The 19,700-nt window shown below is 52.0% G+C and overlaps 2 non-coding genes across 2 annotated transcripts; one reads left to right on the top strand and one right to left on the bottom strand.

The window, feature by feature from the left end:
* Positions 1–2,066: 2,066 nt before the first annotated feature.
* TRNAE-UUC (transfer RNA glutamic acid (anticodon UUC)) lies at positions 2,067–2,138 on the bottom strand. Its single transcript has one exon. It is a non-coding gene; the product is annotated as a tRNA-Glu (tRNA).
* A 6,265-nt stretch (positions 2,139–8,403) lies between these two features.
* TRNAR-UCG (transfer RNA arginine (anticodon UCG)) lies at positions 8,404–8,476 on the top strand. The gene has a single exon. It is a non-coding gene; the product is annotated as a tRNA-Arg (tRNA).
* Positions 8,477–19,700: the final 11,224 nt, after the last annotated feature.

Genomic DNA, 19,700 nt, shown 5'->3' with positions numbered 1-19,700 from the left:
GTAGCTGTGAAACTCATATTGACCAGTGTCCAGCTCGTGCATTTAAAATGGCTGCTCTGTTCACTCACTGTGTCCCAGGTTTGGAAAGGACACAGTGGGGGCATATCACTCATGCAGCTATGCCCTCACATACATCATAGTGCACCCTGCCTTAGGGCTGGAAGGCCTGCCAAAGGGGTGTCTTACCTATAGCGTATGCAGTGTATATTGGACAGGGCACACAGGCAGTGTGCCATGTCGAGTTTTTGTTTTAGGTTTGCGTCAAAGCACTCAGCCTACAATGATAGAGATGGGTAGATCTGGATGCCTGGCCCTAGAGGGTGGCTCAACGACTGCTGCTGCCCTCAGGGGCCTACCCTTAGCACCACATGCCCTGGGTACCTAAGTAGCATTTATTAGGGACTTATAGTGGCAGCTAAAGGTGTTGCCAGTTGTGCCAATGCCTCACAACAGCTCAGGGAAAGAGATCTGACCCAGGGAGCCTGGTTAGCAGGGGCTCTGGGCACTAACAACTTTTTGGCTACATTACATACCAGGCAAAAAATGGGGTCTAGCCATGTCTGTGCAGTGGTTAAACACACAGAAGCATCAGTAACATGCATGAGTGGGAAGGAAACAGCCCAAAAAAGATACAACAGAGAGTTAGGGAGAGAGAAATACAAAAAGAGGCAAAGAGAAAATAAACTACTGAGACTGAAAAGAAGAATAAAGACTGACAGAGAAAAAGCTGAGAATAATACAGGCTCAGGATGAAACAGAGAGACCAAACGGGTTAACAGAAATGTGCGGAGGACGCCAAACTGCACTTGTGATTTTGTTCAAATGCAACGAGGCGCCCAAGTTTGAAAGGACATAAAACCGTCAGGTACTAAGGAAATTTTTCCAAACCTTAACCTCTCAGTCCTCAAGGAGGCGTGGGAAAGTAAGGGATTGTGTGGGGAGGCAATGAGGACATATAGCGCCTACAGCCCCTGTCTTTCTAGTACAGCACTTGCGTGGGCTGTCAGCAGTGGCCAGGGATGCTTTGAGCCAGGGTGAACAGCACTGCAGCACCTGCCAAATGGTGCCCACCTGACCTACTGGACAAAGAGTCTGACTGTGGATCAGAAAGTTGAGGGTCCAAGTCCCTTTGTGGTTGGGTGTTTTATCAACTGCTGAAAAAGCGCTTTTTTCATTAAGCGACACGTAGGCCGCAGGTGAGGCGTGTATTTCTGCAGCACACTCGGAAAGAGGAAATGCCTCAGAGGATTTTTTTGCCCAGTACGGTGTCCCTTCCTGCACAAAAACAATCCTGCTTACAGCGCAGGCACCTGGCGCTCGGCAGCACATTGTGCGCTGGGAAAAGCCAGAAATGCGCCTACAATATTAAGAACGGCGCATTCCCGCCCTTCCCCATCACGCAGCACAGCAAGGTGACTGGCGGCTCCGCGTGACGCGATGATAACTAGGCCCAGAATCTAAAGCTGCAAAAGACAAATTTTTTACATAAACATGTCTCTTTTTTTGACAAACACATTTTCTCAGCTCAGACATTGAGTCTATCTAATGTAATGTAATTGAGAAATCCTGGGAAATAAAGCCGGATAAAATGCGCACCCTACATAGTGATGGACGATTTACTCACTCAAGGATGAGAGACTGTATGTGTAAACCAGCGTAAAAGGCACAAACCGCGCTCCTATCCACAAACATCAAGCAAGGGGTCTGAAAACACTTATTTTATCAACCTTTGGAAATATAAAGAAAAGAAAACGTTGAGCTTCGCCGTTTCGCACAGAGAGTGAAAGTTATAGGTTTTGTGACAAACTGGGGCGGCCCCCCCAAATCACAGCCTCGTGGCAGCAGCGGGGTCACCTGCGAAGGTTCCTTTAAAATGAAACTCATCTCAGTGAGGATTTTATCACCGTTTTTGTATCAGCAAAATGTTATGGACGTTTAGGTGACATCGTCCGGCTTTAATCCCTCACGATGTGACAGAAAGTAGGATCGCAATAAATGAATAATTATCACAAATGTATAGAACAAAAAACACAGGAAAAACCAAATACATGAAAATATAAAACACCTTCCCATACCGGGAGTCGAACCCGGGCCGCCTGGGTGAACACCAGGAATCCTAACCGCTAGACCATATGGGAGCGCATGAGTATGATGCTAGACGCAGCATATCTGAGAACTGACCTTCCTGTGGTGACTGCACAACTGCTGCAGCAGATGGTATATGTGTGGGGAAAAGAAACAACAAAGAAACATGACCCCAATATGTGTACAAACACATAATAAAGAATAAACCCAAGTCAGGATTACTCCCTGCCTTGATCTTCCCACCTTTCTGCACTAGGAACCATGTACCACAGCTGGGAAACTGCACCAAGGACCATGCACCACAGCTGGGAGACTGCACCAGTGCACCAGGGACCATGCACCACAGCTGGGAGACATCACCAGGGACCATGCACCACAGCTGGGAGACCGCACCAGGGACCATGCACCACAGCTGGGAGACTGCACCAGTGCACCAGGGACCATGCACCACAGCTGGGAGACATCACCAGGCACCATGCACCACAGCTGGGAGACTGCACCATTGCACCAGGGAGCATGCACCACAGCTGGGAGACATCACCAGGGACCATGCACCACAGCTGGGAGACCGCACCAGGGACCATGCACCACAGCTGGGAGACCGCACCAGGGACCATGCACCACAGCTGGGAGACCGCACCAGGGACCATGCACCACAGCTGGGAGACTGCACCAGTGCAACAGGGACCATGCACCACAGCTGGGAGACTGCACCAGTGCACCAGGGACCATGCACCACAGCTGGGAGACATCATCAGGGACCATGCACCACAGCTGGGAGACTGCACCAGGGAGCATGCACCACAGCTGGGAGACCGCACTAGTGCAACAGGGACCATGCACCACAGCTGGGAGACTGCACCAGGGACCATGCACCACAGCTGGGAGACTGCACCAGTGCACCAGGGACCATGCACCACAGCTGGGAGACATCACCAGGGACCATGCACCACAGCTGGGAGACTGCACCAGTGCACCAGAGACCATGCACCACAGCTGGGAGACATCACCAGGGACCATGCACCACAGCTGGGAGACTGCACCAGGGAGCATGCACCACAGCTGGGAGACCGCACCAGTGCAACAGGGACCATGCACCACAGCTGGGAGACTGCACCAGGGACCATGCACCACAGCTGGGAGACTGCACCAGTGCACCAGGGACCATGCACCACAGCTGGGAGACATCACCAGGGACCATGCACCACAGCTGGGAGACTTCACCAGGGACCATGCACCACAGCTGGGAGACTGCACCAGTTCACCAGGGACCATGCACCACAGCTGGGAGACTGCACCAGGGACCATGCACCACAGCTGGGAGACCGCACCAGGGACCATGCACCACAGCTGGGAGACCGCACCAGTGCACCAGGGACCATGCACCACAGCTGGGAGACTGCACCAGATACCTACACTAACGAAGAAGGAAACACGGAGCAGGAAAGAACTTCAAACAGTGAGACAATCAGACAGCGAGTGACTGAGAGGAGAGGGGTAAAAATACTACAACAAACTGGAGGTAAAGAGACCCACAGTGAGACAGTCAGACAGCGAGGGACTGAGAAGAGAGGGGTAAAAATACTACAACAAACTGGAGGTAAAGAGACACACAGTGAGACAGTCAGACAGCGAGGGACTGAGAGGGGTAAAAATACTACAATAAACTGGAGGTAAAGAGACTCACAGTGAGACAGTCAGACAGCGAGGGACTGAGAGGGGTAAAAATACTCCAATAAACTGGAGGTAAAGAGACTCACAGTGAGACAGTCAGACAGCGAGGGACTGAGAGGGGTAAAAATACTCCAATAAACTGGAGGTAAAGAGACTCACAGTGAGACAGTCAGACAGCGAGGGACTGAGAGGGGTAAAAATACTCCAATAAACTGGAGGTAAAGAGACCCAGAGTGAGACAACAAACAGTGAAGACGCAGAGGGGGTGGGGGAGACCCCAGGGGCTGCTGTGTCCAGATGAGGTGACTCCTCCCACATTGCTGTAGTTGTGTCATGTGACAGCCCCCTAATACCACAGGAGTGAGGTGCAGCTCGAGGCGCTTTACAGACACAAGTGATTCCTTCCGCAGCAGAGCATGAGAATGAGGGGAATAAAGAGGAGCGACGAGGGGCTGGGATAGAAGCTTGGGGGACCCCTCCCTGCCCCCCAATGTGTCCAGCTCACAACCGAGGCCGCTCTGAGCCTGGGAGTGACAGGAGGGGCCCCCAGAGGACGCTTTACCACTGTGACCGCGTGGCCTAGTGGATAAGGCGTTTCACTTTGGATCAGAAGATTGAGGGTTCGAGTCCCTTCGTGGCCGGACTCCTTCAGCAGCTCCAGGATATAAATGTGTATGAAACCCACGATAAGTGCGCGCACTTCAGTGTCTCTACTTTTAGAGCAGAGGATGCTTGGGGGGGGGGGGGGGGGAAGGGTGATTGAAAGAAATGCGCACAAGACCTTGTTTACAAAGGCTGCCACGAATTTGCTCCAACATCCTGCAATGTGCCCCCCCCCCCCCCCACTGAAGCTCTGGCTGTGCCCCTCACTAAAGCACTGCAGGGCGTCCCTCAGTAAAACTCTGTTCAGCTTCCCTCACTGAAGCACTGCACACTGTCCCCCACTGAAGCACTGCACTGTGTCCCTCACTGAAGCAAAGCAATGTGTCCCTCACTAAAGCACTGCACTGTGTCCCTCACTGAAGCACTGCACTGTGTCCCTCACTAAAGCACTGCACAGTGTCCCCCACTGAAGCACTGCACTGTGTCCCTCACTAAAGCACTGCACAGTGTCCCCCACTGAAGCACTGCACTGTGTCCCTCACTGAAGCAAAGCAATGTGTCCCTCACTAAAGCACTACATGCAGTGACTGTCACTGCAGCGCTGTAGGGAAGACACTGCAGCTCTGCACAGAGGGCACCTGGAGGCCCCCACAGGCATCACCTGCAGCTTGTGCTGCACCTGTTCCCAGCAGGTGCTGCACTGACGGGTGCAGGCACTGCACTGTGAGGCTGCAGGCACTGCACTGAGTGTCTGCAGGTGCTGCAGTGAGGGGTGCAGACGCTGTACTGAGGGGCTGCAGACGCTGCACTGAGATGCTGCACCCGCTGCACTGAGGGGCTGCAGCTGCTGCTCTGAGGGGCTGCAGGCGCTGCACTGAGTGGCTGCAGGTGCTGCACTGAGGCTGCATGTGCTGCACTCAGGGGTGATGGCGCTGCACTGAGGGCTGCAGGCGCTGCACTGAGAGGCTGCAGGTGCTGCACTGAGGAGCTAAAGGGCGCTGCACTGAGGGGCTGCAGCCGCTGCACCAAGGGGTTGCAGGTACTGCACTGAGGGGTGCAGGCACTGCATGGAGGGGCTACAGGGCGCTGCACTGAGAGGCCGCAGGTGCTTCACTGAGGGGCTGTAAGCGCTGCACTGAGGGGCTGCAGGCTCTGCACTGAGGGGCTGCAGCCGCTGCACCCAGGGGTTGCAGGCACTGCATTGAGGGGTGCAGGTGCTGCACTGAGGGGCTGCAGGCGCTGTACTAAGGGGGTTCCAGGCGCTGCTCTGAGGGGCTGCAGGCGCTGCACTGTGGGGCTGCAGTTGCTGCACTGAGGGGCTTCAGGTGCTGCACTGGGGGGCTGCAGGCACTGCACTGAGAGGCTGTAAGCACCCTCTCTGAGGGGCTGCAGGGTGTTGTACGGAGGGGCTCCAGGCGCTGTACTGAGGGGCTGCAGGAGCTGCACTGAAGGGCTGCAGCCGCTGCACTGAGGGGCTGCAGGCGCTGCACTGAGGGGCTACAGGTGCTGCTCTGAGGGGCTGCAGGCGCTGCACAGAGGGGCTGCAGGAACTGCACTGAGGTGTTCCAGGCGCTGCAGTGAGGGGTGCAGACGCTGTACTGAGGGGCTGCAGACGCTGCACTGAGATGCTGCAGCCGCTGCACTGAGGGGCTGCAGGCGCTGCACTGAGTGGCTGCAGGTGCTGCACTGAGGCTGCATGTGCTGCACTCAGGGGTGATGGCGCTGCACTGAGGGCTGCAGGCGCTGCACTGAGAGGCTGCAGGTGCCGCACTGAGGTGCTAAAGGGCGCTGCACTGAGGGGCTGCAGCCGCTGCACCAAGGGGTTGCAGGTACTGCACTGAGGGGTGCAGGCACTGCATGGAGGGGCTACAGGGCGCTGCACTGAGGGGTGCAGGCGCTGCACTGAGAGGCCGCAGGTGCTTCACTGAGGGGCTGTAAGCGCTGCACTGAGGGGCTGCAGGCTCTGCACTGAGGGGCTGCAGCCGCTGCACCCAGGGGTTGCAGGCACTGCATTGAGGGGTGCAGGTGCTGCACTGAGGGGCTGCAGGCGCTGTACTAAGGGGGTTCCAGGCGCTGCTCTGAGGGGCTTCAGGTGCTGCACTGGGGGGCTGCAGGCACTGCACTGAGAGGCTGTAAGCACCCTCTCTGAGGGGCTGCAGGGTGTTGTACGGAGGGGCTCCAGGCACTGTACTGAGGGGCTGCAGGAGCTGCACTGAAGGGCTGCAGCCGCTGCACTGAGGGGCTGCAGGCGCTGCACTGAGGGGCTACAGGTGCTGCTCTGAGGGGCTGCAGGCGCTGCACAGAGGGGCTGCAGGAACTGCACTGAGGTGTTCCAGGTGCTGCACAGAGGGGCTGCAGGTGCTGCACTGAGGGGCTGCAGGTGCTGCACTGAGGCAATGCAGACGCTGCTCTGAGGGCTGCAGGCACTGTACTGAGGGGCTGCAGGCGCTGCACTGAGGGGCTGCAGGTGTTGCACTGAGGGGTTCCAGACGCTGCTCTGAGGGGCTCCAGGCACTGCACTGAGGAGATGCAGGCTCTGCACTGAACAGATAACTATATATGACCCCGGACAGAGGACCCAACCCACTGCTTTTCTTTCCACCCTCCTCCAACTGCTGCTCAAGTTAATGTCCCACCTCGGCTCTTATTATTGGGGCAATAAAGTCTTCACTCTGCGCCTTTGTGTTTCAGAAATCTGAATGAGCGCTAATTACCAGTGAGTGACGCTGCATCAGTCCCTGAAGGGCCATCTCTGCCCTCAGTCTCTTCACTTTCTGACCCTCAATTGTCTCCAAAAACAGGAGAAACTCAGGACCTGGCTCTGGTGTGTATCTGACAACGCGCCAAGCAGGGCCCCTGGAATGATACAATTCTGTGCTCTGTGCACTGTCTGCAAAATGAAGGATTCACTGCACTTGCCACAGAAATCAGTGTCAGATCCAACAAGAGGGATGTTGTTTCAGACGGGACACAAAACACTGCCCTGTGTGTAAATACTACAACCCAACTAAAGGTGACGTTTCACCATTGTTGTGGGCGGAGCTACACAGTGCTTGGATGGTGATTGGACCATAAAAGACAAACCTCAGGGACCCCCTGGTATCAATATGTGGTCAGAGGACAAGTGTCCGTCACTTTATAACTTACAAGTGCGGGGGGGACAGTTGGGTTTGTTTACGCGCGGTGGATTCTGGGTAATATGCTGAAGGTAATAAGCACACACGCGGTGAACGGAGTGGAAATAAAATGAAGTGGGATCTCTGTAACCCTTTGGGTTTGAGAACAGAGAGGTTGTGGGAGCTGAACCAGGACCGCCAGGATAAAATCCAGGAATCATAACCACTAGAACACATGGAGGCAGCTAGTCACTCCCTGGGTTTAGTACATTTGAGAGTGGACGGTGACCACATGGTCAGTCATTGTTTGTTCCAGTGTTGAGAGCACAACGAGTCTCTAGAAAAAGAGAAGAACAAGAAATAAATTACTCCACTCTTGCATGAATCCCGGTTTGTGGGGTGAGGCTGGTGATTACCGCTCTGGGCAGCGGTAACACAGAGACCCACAGTAACATGCATTAGTGGGAAGGAAACAGCCCAACAAAGACTCCACAGAGAGTTAGGGAGAGAGGAATACAAACAGAGGCAAAGAGAAAATAAACCACCGAGACTGGAAAGAGGAATAAAGACTGACAGAGAAAAGGATGAGAATAATACAGACTCAGGGTGAAAGAAAAGAGACAAAGCGGGCAAACAGAGGCGGCGGAGGCTTCAAAGCGCACTTGTGATCTTGTTCACACGCGACGAGGATCCGGATATGACACAAACCTTAACGCTTTTACAACTCATCACCTCTCAGTCCTCCAGGAAGGGGGGGAAAGGGGGCGATGGTATCGAGCAGCAGTGAGGACATATAGCGCCTGGAGACAAGTGCTTGTGAGCAGAGGGCGCGCTTTCTTTCTGTAAAGCACATGATTGGATGTCAGCAGCGGCCAGGGGTGCTCGGAGACGGATGAATAGTACATATATAGTGCATTACCTAAGCGACCGCGTGGCCTAATGGATAAGGCGTCTGACTTCGAATCAGAAGATTGAGGGTTCGAGTCCCTTCGTGGTCGGATATTTTTTCAGCCACTACAGAAAATTCATTTTATGCTTTTAGAATCATGCCCGCATTTCAATGTTTCTGTTCTTAAAAGAGTGCAACTTTCTACGGAGGAGGTGGTGACTCTGACACATAAAACCTCTTGTAGAAATGTTACGCAATGTTTCAATTCATAAACTCGCGGTTAAAATCCTAAAGTGTAACCTTCTGTTCTAAAGCCCTGACCCGCGCCCCTCACTAAAGCACTGCTCGATGTCCCTCACTAAAGCACTAAAGCAGTGCACACTGTATCTCACTAAAGCACTACACCGTGTCCTCACTAAAGCACTGCACTGCACCTCTCATTAAACCACTGCACGGTGTCCCTCACTAAAGCACCGCAGTGTCCCTCACTAAAGCACTGCAGGGTGTCCCTCACTAAAGCATTGCAGGGTGTCCCTCACTAAAGCAGTGCACAGCATCAATCACTAAAGCACTGCACAGTGTCCTCACTAAAGCACCGCAGGACGACCCACACTGAAACACTGCACAGCATCCCCCACTAAAGCACTGCACACTGTATCTCACTGAAGCACTGCACGGTGTTCCTCACTAAACCACTGCACTGTGCCCCTCACTAAACCACTGCACGGTGTCCCTCACTAAAGCAGTGCACAGCATCCATCACTAAAGCACTACACTGTGTCCTCACTAAAGCACTGCACTGCACCTCTCATTAAACCACTGCACGGTGTCCCTCACTAAAGCACCGCAGTGTCCCTCACTAAAGCACTGCAGGGTGTCCCTCACTAAAGCACTGCAGGGTGTCCCTCACTAAAGCACTGCAGGGTGTCCCTCACTAAAGCATTGCACGGTGTCCCTCACTAAAGCAGTGCACACTGTATCTCACTAAAGCACTACACCGTGTCCTCACTAAAGCACTGCACTGCACCTCTCATTAAACCACTGCATGGTGTCCCTCACTAAAGCACCGCAGTGTCCCTCACTAAAGCACTGCAGGGTGTCCCTCACTAAAGCACTGCAGGGTGTCCCTCACTAAAGCATTGCAGGGACAAGCAGGGTGTCCCTCACTAAAGCAGTGCACAGCATCAATCACTAAAGCACTGCACAGTGTCCTCACTAAAGCACCGCAGGACGACCCACACTGAAACACTGCACAGCATCCCCCACTAAAGCACTGCACACTGTGGGGCATATTTATACTCCGTTTGTGCCGAATTTGCGTCGTTTTTTTCGACGCAAATTAGACGCAAAACTAACTCCATATTTATACTTTGGCGTTAGACGCGTCTAGCGCCAAAGTTCATGGAGTTAGCGTCATTTTTTTGCGTGAACATCTTCCTTGCATTAATGATATGCAAGGTAGGCGTTCCCGTCTTAAAAAATGACTCCGATGCATATGCGTCGGATTTATACTCCCGGACAAAAATGATGCCCGGGAGTGGGCGGGTCTAAAAAACTCGCATTAGCGCCGGATTTTAGCGCCTGGGTCAGGGCAGGAGTTAAGGGACCTGTGGGCTCAGAATGAGCCCAGAGGTGCCCTCCCCTGCCCCCAGGGACACCCCCTGCCACCCTTGCCCACCCCAGGAGGACACCCAAGGATGGAGGGACCCACCCCAGGGACATTAAGGTAAGTCCAGGTAAGTATTTTTTTTTGTGGCATAGGGGGGCCTGATTTGTGCCCCTATACATGCCACTATGCCCAATGACCATGCCCAGGGGACAGAAGTCCCCTGGGCATGGCCATTGGGCAAGGGGGCATGACTCCTGTCTTTGCTAAGACAGGAGTCATTTCAATGGGGGATGGGCGTCGTAAAAAAATGGCGCAAATCGGGTTGTGGCGATTTTTTTGCCTCAGCCTAACTTGCACCATTTGTGGACGCCCATACGCCATTTTCCCCCTACGCCGGCGCTGCCTGGTGTACGTCGTTTTTTTTAACGCACACCAGACAGCGCCGGCGGCTAACGCCGGCTAACGTCATTCAATAAATACGGCGCCCGCATGGTGCTTCAGAATGGCGTTAGCCGGCGCTAATTTTTTTGACGCAAAACTGCGTTGGCGCAGTTTTGCGTCAAAAAGTATAAATATGGGCCTGTATCTCACTGAAGCACTGCACGGTGTTCCTCACTAAACCACTGCACTGTGCCCCTCACTAAACCACTGCACGGTGTCCCTCACTAAAGCAGTGCACAGCATCCATCACTAAAGCACTACACCGTGTCCTCACTAAAGCACTGCACTGCACCTCTCATTAAACCACTGCACGGTGTCCTTCACTAAAGCACCGCAGGGCGTCCCACACTGAAACACTGCACAGCATCCTCCACTAAAGCACTGCACACTGTATCTCACTTAAGCACTGCACGGTGTTCCTCACTAAAGCACTGCAAAGTGTCCCTCATTAAAGCACTGCACACTGTATCTCACTCGGTGCTTTAAATGGAAAAATAGAAGTGCAGGTACTCTGTAATAGAGTACCTGCTTGTTTCTGAGATATGCCGGTACTCTCCCTCTCAAAATAAAAAAGTGCCGGTACTCAGTACCGGAGAGTACCGGCCCATTTAAAGCACTGATCTCACTGAAGCACTGCACGGTGTTCCTCACTAAAGCACTGCAAAGTGTCCCTCACTAAAACACTTCAGCGTCCCTCACTAAAGCACTGCACAGCACCCCTCACTAAAGAACTGCAGTGTGCCCCTCACTAAAGCACTTTAATGTCCCTTACTAAAGCACTGCACGGTGTCCCTCACTAAATCACTGCACGGTGTCCCTCACTAAATCACTGCTCGGTGTCCCTCACTAAAGCACTTCAGTGTCCTTCACTAAAGAACTGCACGATGTCCCCCACAAAAGCACTGCACAGGGTCTCTCACTAAAGCACTACGCAGCACCCCTCACTAAAGCACTGCACTGTAGCCCTCACTAAAGCACTCTAATTGCGCTTACTAAAGCACTGCACGGTGTCCCTCACTAAATTACTGCACAGTGTCCCTCACTAAAGCACTGCACCACGCCCCTCACCAAACCACTGCACGGTGTCCCTCACTAAAGCAGTTCACAGCATCAATCACTAAAGCACTGCACTGTGTCCCTCACTAAAGCACCGCAGGACGACCCACACTGAAACACTGCACAGCATCCCATACTAAAGCACTGCACACTGTATCTCACTGAAGCACTGCAGGGCGTCCCTCACTAAAACACTGCACAGCATCCCTCACAAGCACTGCACTGTGCCCCTCACTAAAGCACTTCAGTGTCCCTCACTAAAGGACGTTAGTGTCCCTCACTAAAGCACATTAGTGTCCCTCACTAAAGCACTGCACGGCACATCTCACTAAAGCTCTTCAGTGTCCCTTACTAAAGCACTTCACGGTGTCCTTCACTAAATTACTGCACGGTGTCGCTCTCTAAAGCACTTCAGTGTCCCTCACTAAAGAACTGCATGGTGTGCCCCACAAAAACACTGCACAGCGTCTCTCACTAAAGCACTGCACAGCACCCCTCACTAAAGCACTGCACTGTGGCCCTCACTAAAGCACTTTAGTGTCCCTCACGAAAACACTTTAGTGTCCCTCACTAAAGCACTGCACTGTGCCACTCACTAAAGCACTGTACGCGCCTTTCACTAAAACACTGCACAGCACCCCTCATTAAAGCACTGGACAGCACACCTCACTAAAGCATTGCTCTGTGTCCCTGACTAAAGAACTGTACGTGTCCTTCACTAAACCACTGCATAGTGTCCCTCACTAAAGCACTGCACAGCACCCCTCACTAAAGCACTACACTGTGATCCTCACTAAAGCACTGTACCCCTCACTAAAGCATCGTACGTGCCCGTCAATAAAGCACTGCACTGTGTCCCACACTAAATCACTGTACGTGTCCTTCACTAAAGCACTGCACTGAGACCATTACTAAATCACTGTACGTGTCCTTCACTAAAGCACTGCACTGAGACCATTACTAAATCACTGGACGTGTCCTTCTGAAAAGCACTGCACAGCACCCCTCACTAAAGCACTGCACGACATCCTTCACCAAAGCACTGTACTGTGCCCCTCACTGAAGCACTGAACAGTGTCCCTCACTAAAGCACTGCACAGCATCCCTCACTAAAGTGCTGCACTGTGCCTCTTATTAAAGCACTGTACAGCATCCCTCACTAAAGTGCTGCACTGTGTCCCTCACTAAAGCACTGCACAGTGTCCCTCACTAAAGCACTGTACGGAGCGGCCCTCACTGGAGTGCTGTAGGGAAGACAGTGACACTGCAGCGATACACAGAGGACACCTGGAGACCCTCACAGGCATCACCTGTTCCCAACAGGCGCTGCATGAGGGTCTGCAGGCGCTGCGCTTAGGGGCTGCAGGCGCTGCACTGAGGGGCATCAGGTGCTGTACTGAGGTGTTACAGGTGCTGCACTGAGGGGCTGCAGGCACTGCACTGAGGGGCTGCAGGCACTGCACTGAGGGGTTGCAGGCGCTGCACTGAGGTGCTATAGGCGCTGTACTGAGGGGTTGCAGGCGCTGTACTAAGGTGCTACAGGCACTGTACTGAGGGGCTGCAGGTGCTGCACTGAGGGGTTGCAGGTGCTGTACTGACGTGCTACAGGCGCTGCACTGAGGGGTTGCAGGTGCTGTACTGAGGGGTTGCAGGCACTGCACTGAGGGGTTGCAGGCGCTGCACTGAGGTGCTATAGGGGCTTTACTGAGGGGTTGCAGGCGCTGTACTAAGGTACTACAGGCACTGTACTGAGGGGCTGCAGGTGCTGCACTGAGGGGTTGCAGGTGCTGTACTGACGTGCTACAGGCGCTGCACTGAGGGGTTGCAGGTGCTGTACTGAGGGGTTGAGGGTGCTGCACTGAGGGGCAGCAGGTGCTGTACTGAGGTGTTACAGGCGCTGCACTGAGGGGCTGCAGGCACTGCACTGAGGGGCTGCAGGCACTGCACTGAGGGTTTGCAGGCGCTGCACTGAGGTGCTATAGGCGCTGTACTGAGGGGTTGCAGGCGCTGTACTAAGGTGCTACAGGCACTGTACTGAGGGGCTGCAGGTGCTGCACTGAGGGGTTGCAGGTGCTGTACTGACGTGCTACAGGTGCTGCACTGAGGGGTTGCAGGTGCTGTACTGAGGTGCTACAGGCGCTGCACTGAGCAGAAACTAAGTGACTGCGGGCAGAGGAGCCAACAAACTTCTTTTCTGTTCACTCCTTCAACTGCTGCTCGAGGTATTGTCCCACCTTGGCACCTGTTGAGGCCATAAACTCTTTCAGGTCTGCCCTTTTTTTTTAAATGTTAGGACCCGGAGGCCTCCATACAACCCCCACTCCCCACCAGAAATACACAAACCGACAACTTTAATCGTTGGAAGTGGTTTATTCAAACATTAAACATCTTATAACTTTTTAAGCATACTAGATATTCCCGAGAGTACTGGGTATCCGTTTACCAAACACTTAACATATTTACATTTTCATATCTACATGTCATGAGCATTTGTGACCATAAATCAATTCTGACAGGATCCCTTCCTGTCCTGAACCACCATTGGACCACACAGGTGACCCATCTATCACCTGAATCCCTAGGAGGGGCGGTTACCCTGACTACACTGTACCTTGTCCTCATGCTTCGGGTTCCGCCCCCTCCTCCAAACACCAATCAGACTCGGGGTGTAACGGGGCGGCCAAGAGCTGGAGCCCCATGTTCCCCCCAGCGATCTGAGCTGCCTTACCCCTTGATCTGGTGTGTACATCCGTTGGTTGGCTCAGAACTTCAGGATCCTATCCCAGGTGTCCTCCCGGGGGCCCCACCTTGGGGACCCCCCCTGTTGCTTCTAGTCACATTTATATCTCAATTTCCGCAATACACATGCCTACCACCTAACAGAAGGAGAGGGTGGGTGGGTCAAACGCGGGACCCCGCTCACGTCCAGCCGCCGCAAAATGGTAAAGGAGGGCTAGCCTTCTTGGGGGGGGCCTTTAAATAGCCCCCCACCAGTTCGTGGCGGCCGGATCCAGTCAGGGCCCGACGCGGACCCAGCGTCTGCTCCAGGGAAGCACTTCCGCCCTCGGGCCTCGTGAGGCCCGGGGGCGGAAGTCCGGTCGGCCCCCTGCGCACCACAGGTGCGTGCCTGAGAGGAGTGCTGGGCCTCGGAGCCCCCGGCTCGTAACGGGCCGCGCCCCCCCTCTTTGGCGGGGGCGCTTTACCCTAATGTGTGCTAATTACAGTGTGACGCTGCATCAGCCCCGGAAAGACCATTTCCCTCCCCTGCACTTTTAAAAACCTCGCTTGCCTCCAAGCAAACAAACTTTGGCAAAGCCAATAGGTGTCGCCTATGCCAGATCTATGTTTCCTCAATCTTCTTCAGCGGTGTTGCACAGCAGCATGCCTGCTGTGCCGGAAGGCAGAAAATGTAATAACAAGCATTTGCAATACAATGGGTCTCATATTTTGTCGAGTTAGAGCTATTAGCGTTGTAAACTCCTAACCAGAATTTTCTTGCCACATTAAATGAAAAAAAAAAAGAACGTGATCGCACTGCCTAAAACACAGCGCGATCGCGCTGCGAAAAAAAGAGAAAAAATAGTCCCAAAACTATATGGAAAACATGAAGCCTTGTATGTTTCCAGCTGTTGGTCGGTGCGCTCAAGAAGGGCTAAGCACTGCAAAAGGCATGACGTGTCCATGCCTTACACTAATAAAAGTAAGCAGATTTTAAAAGGCAAACCCACGAACCATTGTAAGGGACTGACGTGACATTGGCGTAGTTAGAAGCACAAAGAGAGATTACATCAGGCGACGCAGTGCTTTGCGGTCCCCCTAAAAAGTGCTATGACCCAGCGATCGCTGGCCTCGCCATAGCACTCCTTTTTAAAAAACTTTCAACCATGTTGTACAGCAGGCACGCCGTGGTACTCCAAGGCTTAAAACACTGAAAAGCCAAATAGTAAAGCTGTTTGGCTTTGTCATTGTTTTCTTTGCTATGTTGTACAGCTGCATCGCTGCTGCGCAGCATGGTTGAAAGAAATAACAAGCATTTGCAATGCAATGGGTCTCGCCTTTGCTTGAGTTAGAGCTATTCACGTTGTAAACTCCTAACTGGACTTTTCTTGCCACATAAATTGAAAATGTAGAGTAAAACAGTTTCACATAAGTGAGGCAATTCAAAGTGCCACAGCCACCATGAGCAGGAAGGAGAGACACAAAAGGAAAAGTAGTTCACTCGCAGTCAAACATATTGGCAAAAGTGCAATTATCCATGTTAGAGGGTCGGTCCTCAAAGCGGTAACAAAACCGCCCCAAGGAGGGACAAACGTAAAGCTTTTACCAATGATAAAGTATTTTTGAAGGGCAATCCCACGAACGAGTGATTGTGATGGATGTGCAGTGGGCGCGGTTAAAATTCCAGATACGTACCAACACATCAGAAAAGCAGCGCTTGAGCTCTGCTATGCTCAACCTAAAAAGCACTATAAAGCGGCCAGCAATGACCGAGTCAGCGAATTTCTTTTGTGCTTTTAGCCATGCTTTTTCCTTTTTTACTTTTAGCTGCAGTACAACATGGCTAAAAAAACACACTGACAGACCCAATAGACTTCCCTTAGGCAAGACCTGTTGGTTTTGCCAATACTTGTTTTTTAAAAGTGCAACAGGGCTGCAGATAACATATGTCTGTATAAAGCCATTTTTGCTCCACTAGCAGGTTTTACCTTTTAAACGGTTGCCCTGCAGCTGGCAAAGAGCGATTCGAAACCCTCTGAAGCATGTCCAGACTTGGAACTATGTTTGAGCAATAAAACCCACCAGGGTGGCTGTAAGGTCGGGGAAGGCATATAGCAGGCTGTAGAGAGAGCAAGAGAGTGTTTCAAGGCAGCATAGCCTATTGTAATACTAGGCGTCAGCGACTTGCTTTCTTAGTAGGCTATGGATATAAGACAGGAAGTAGCTCTGCACCACTTAAGGACAAGCAATGGCAAAGCCAATAGGTTTTGCCTTTGTTTTGTTTTTTTGCATTGTATCTTACTGTCTAATTGGATTTGTTTTAAAATGGATAAATCGTTAATGGTTGTTTATGTTGTGATGTATCTTGAATTAATAAACAACAACACAGACAACTGTTAGGAATTGGGTCTCCAGTTGGCAGAGGTACACACCCTCTCCAAGTAGGGACCACAATCCTAACTCACAACACAACCTAAATTATCCTGTGCTCACCCTCCGGTAGTTTGGCACAGAGCAGGCAGGCTTAACTTAGAAGGAAATGTGTAAAGAATTTGTGCAATAACCCATACAGTACTACAGTGAAAACACCACAAAAAGTACTCCACACCAGTTTAGGAAAATAGATAATATTTATCTAATTAAAATATGCACAAGTCAAGATATCAATTTTTAAAGGTTTAGATGAGTCTCAATCCTTAAGAATCAGTGGTTGTATCCTTTTAACACACAGAACCTGAAATGTGTAAAAAAACAATGATGCAGAGGTGTCGCAGAGGAAGAGATGCACCGAAAACTAAAAATCGATGCAGCAATTTCTTCCAGTGCGGCAGAGGCGATCCCTCGTTTCTTTCCATGCTTCGAGACGATGCGTCGGTTTCCAGGGGCACAGCCTTGGTTCCTCACTGCAATGTGGGGATATTTTAAATTGATTCTCCCCAAGAGACCAGGTCCTTTAGCCCCCCACAGGCCCCTAGTAAATGGTACCCCTGGAACCTAGGCATGGGTACTTCAGAGGGCCCCTCAGTGCTGCAGCACAACGCGTGCCACTTTGAGGGACCCAGCGCCAGCCTTATGCAGACTGCCATTGCAGGCTGAGCGACAAGGTGCTCCCAAAGTTGAAAACATGACATGGCACACAGCCTGTGTGCTATGCCCCCTAAACACTGCATGCAATACACGTAAGTCACCTCTCTAACAGGCCTTACAGCCCTAAGGCAGGGTGCATTATATTACATATGGGGGCACATCTTTATGAGCAGATATGCCCCTGATATGCCCCTGATATGTCTCTGTCGATTCTCAGACATAGTAAGTGCATAGGGAAGCCATTTTAAATGCATGTGCTAGACTCGAGGCCCAGAGACAAACGCTTGTACTGGTCAGAGGTGTTACCTCCTCTCCCAACCAGGATGGACATTCCAGGGCTAGGAGCTTCAAAGGCATTGCTGCCTTTATAAAGCAAACCAGGTCTCTTCAGATGGTGGAGATTACCCCCCCCCCGCATTGAGCCCACTTTTGGTGGCAGCACAGGTGGGAAAAATAGTTAAATTAGGAGTGCTCACATCATGCCACTCCCACCTCTAAGGTGGACAAGCTGAAGTGGACACTACTTTTTAAATTTCTCTATCTTGTGTGGAAGGAATTAGGCCAATAGGGTTAGGGCAGTGCCCACCTCCCAAAGGAAGTGGTCACAGCCAGGGTGTAGTCATCCTGAAGGTGAGTAGCCCATTGGCTACCACCTGGCACTCCCTGTAATGCCCCTAAATACAGTCTTTAGGTGGTACCCCTGAACCCTAGAATGAGATTCCTATCAACTTAAGAAGACAAAACAGAAGTTTCCCAGAAGAGAAGACTGAAGACAGCAACTGACTTCTCCCCAGCCCTCCCGGCCTGTCTGCAGCCTTCAAAGAAACCTGTGCCCAGAAGATGGCTGTCGTGCAGTCCAGCGACCTCCAAAGCCTGGAGAGGACTGCCTGCCTTCAATAAAGAACAAGAACTCCTGTGGACAGCGGACCTCTCCTATAGAAACAAAGAAGAAAGAAGTCTGCCTGAGGAGCCCCAGTATCGCCGCCTGGACCCACCTCTGCACCCGACACCCACGGCCTGAATCCAAGTGGCACACCAGTCCAGTGAAGGTTCTCCAGCACTTATGACCCAGAGTCCATCATGGGATGACCCATGGCGGACTCCACAGCAGTGCCTGCAGCCTAAATCCAAGGGTTCCCCTTGACCGAGACCTGCAAGGTCAGCTATTTCTGATGCCAACAAGCACCCTTGCACGCGGAGCCCCTGGGCCTTGGGGTGCTAGACCTTTGGTGTCCCTACGATCCCTGACATCTTAACTTACCTGGGCAGCTGTGGGGTGACCTCTCCTGGCCCCCTGGCCAGAGCCTGCAGCCTGTTTCGGACAGTGATCTCCTGCATAGACTAACATTAGGAGCCCGGGGCTGTGTTGGCGCTCTGCACCTGGCCACTTCGTGCCTGTGTAAGTTTGGTGCTGTTTTGTGGCCCCCTTGTCCTTGCTTCAACCCCTGGAGATCCACCCCAGACCCTGCTCTACTCACCTGTAAGCAGCGCTGCAACAGAAGTCCATTGGACAGCATTGGGCACCCAACACTGTGTTGGCACACTGCATTCAGCGGCCCCTGTACTGCTGAGGGTGTAAGCTTGGTGCTGCCTTGTGGCCCTCCTTGTGCTTGCCTCATCCCTTGGAGACCAACCTCTGATACCACCTATACTTACCTGGGAGCAGCGCATCTTCAGTCCCCCCCAGTATCCATTGACTAACATTGGGCACCAATTCTCAGCCCAACCCCCGTCCCGTTGTGGGTGCACACTTGGTACCAACCTGGACCTTTCCCGGTGCTAGCCTGAAACACTGAAGAGTGGGTGGTAATCTGTGTACTTACCTGAGAAACTGCATTCTTGTTTTCCTTCCATAGGCTAACACTGAAGAAAATTGTAGTGTGTTGATTTCTGAAACAACAAAGTATTATTTTCTTTAAAACTGCTTACCTTGTAACAAACTTCTTGGGTTTTAAGCACATACAAAAGCAACAGTTATTTTTGTTATTCTTTAAGGATGTGTCTCATTTATTGCCTCTGTGAGTAGAACAAATGCTTAACACAACTCTTTGATAAGCCTAGCTGCTTCCCCCACACTACCACAAATAGAGCTCTAGACCTATCTATTGTCACCTCTGCACATCTTTGGGCACCCGCTGGACTCTCTGCACAGTGTACTTCATTTATTTCACTATCTAGAAAGTCAGCTCCTCAGCCACCAAAGAAGACAGTGATGAAAGAACACAGCATGCGTTGAAGAAGAAAGGAGACGGCAATGAAGAAAGGAAACAGAAGGTGGCAGCGAAGAAAGACAGAGAAAACAATATGTGGTGAAGAAGAAGACAGCAATGAAGAAAGAAGACAGAGAAGACTACATGTTGTGAAGAAGAAAGAAGACGGCAGTGAAGAAAGAAGGCAGAGTAGACCACATGCAGTGAAGAAG

This window comes from Pleurodeles waltl, chromosome 4_2 (assembly GCF_031143425.1).
Source record: "Pleurodeles waltl isolate 20211129_DDA chromosome 4_2, aPleWal1.hap1.20221129, whole genome shotgun sequence".
Taxonomy (NCBI): domain Eukaryota; kingdom Metazoa; phylum Chordata; class Amphibia; order Caudata; family Salamandridae; genus Pleurodeles; species Pleurodeles waltl.
Note: the sequence above shows the minus strand (reverse complement) of the source record. Positions and strands in the feature narration are given on the sequence as shown.